The sequence below is a fragment of the Solanum tuberosum genome, unplaced genomic scaffold, assembly GCF_000226075.1.
Source record: "Solanum tuberosum cultivar DM 1-3 516 R44 unplaced genomic scaffold, SolTub_3.0 scf00101, whole genome shotgun sequence".
Lineage (NCBI taxonomy): Eukaryota > Viridiplantae > Streptophyta > Magnoliopsida > Solanales > Solanaceae > Solanum > Solanum tuberosum.
Window position 1 is genome coordinate 916,330 of NW_006239029.1, and position 1,202 is coordinate 917,531.

The window sequence follows — 1,202 nt, forward strand, 5'->3', positions numbered from 1 at the left end:
ATTATAAGTGTATAGGACGAATATATATGTATTTGCATGTGTATATACAATTTTCTCTCGCTTTATACAAACAGAAACGCAATTTATACACTTCTGTTGTATAAAGCGAGAGAAGCGAGCACAGAGGGAGTGAGCGAGAGAGGAGAGTGGAGAGCGAGAGTTTGAGGGAGAGAGGCGCTGACAAACAGTTTGCTGCAGGACACAATTAAATCAAAGTGTGATTATACCATTTAATTTGAATTAATAGTTTGCCATTATGTACAATTTTCCCTTTAAAAAAAAGGGTGACCCGATTCTCAAGCCCATCTTTTAGTATTATTGGTCCATACATGCTGGCCCATTATCTATTGTTATGGCCCAAAATGGTGGCCTCAATTCTCAAGCCCACCTTTTAGTATTATTGGGCCATACCTTCTGACCCACATTTTTAGTATTATTGGGCCACAAATTATGGTCCACATCTATCATAATGGCCCAAAATGGTGATCAACCTCTCTACCCCCCCCCCCCCCCAAAAAAAAAAAAAACTCTCCCCACCACAAAATATAGATATATCAAATATTGAAGTTAGACAAAAAAAAAACGGATGAGATAATTTTTAGCCTCATATTATGAGTGTACCGTGAGGTATATGTTTGCGATAATAAAATAAACATATTAATAATTTATGATAATCTTATAATAATTATCGATAAATTATTTGATTTGTTCCTTTTCTCGAGTCAATTACTCTATCTTAGGCCTAGTCCCCATTTCACTACAAAAGAAGTAGTTATTAATTATTATGATCGCTTTTACTCTCTCTGTTCAACAATAGTTTTCCACTATTGATTTTGCACACTTATTAAGAAATTTAAATAAAAGGGTAATTTTATTATATCACCCTTTGAATATAATAAATATAATGTCTTGAAAAATGTAATAAGGAAATAACTATAATTAATGATAAGGATAATTTAGGAACTAAATGTAAAATTATCCATTGATTTCATAAAGTGAACAAGTGTTATTGGACATTCCAAAATAGTATAGTGGACAACTATTGTTGGATGAAGAGAGCAGCATATGATGGCGATTTAAAATTACCATAATATGCATTTACATCGAGTTTGAATATCCTCATAGTTATCACTAATGTAATGCGGCGGTTTTAAAAAACTAGACAGTTTTAAAAAACTCGGTAAGTTTACATGTAATAAATA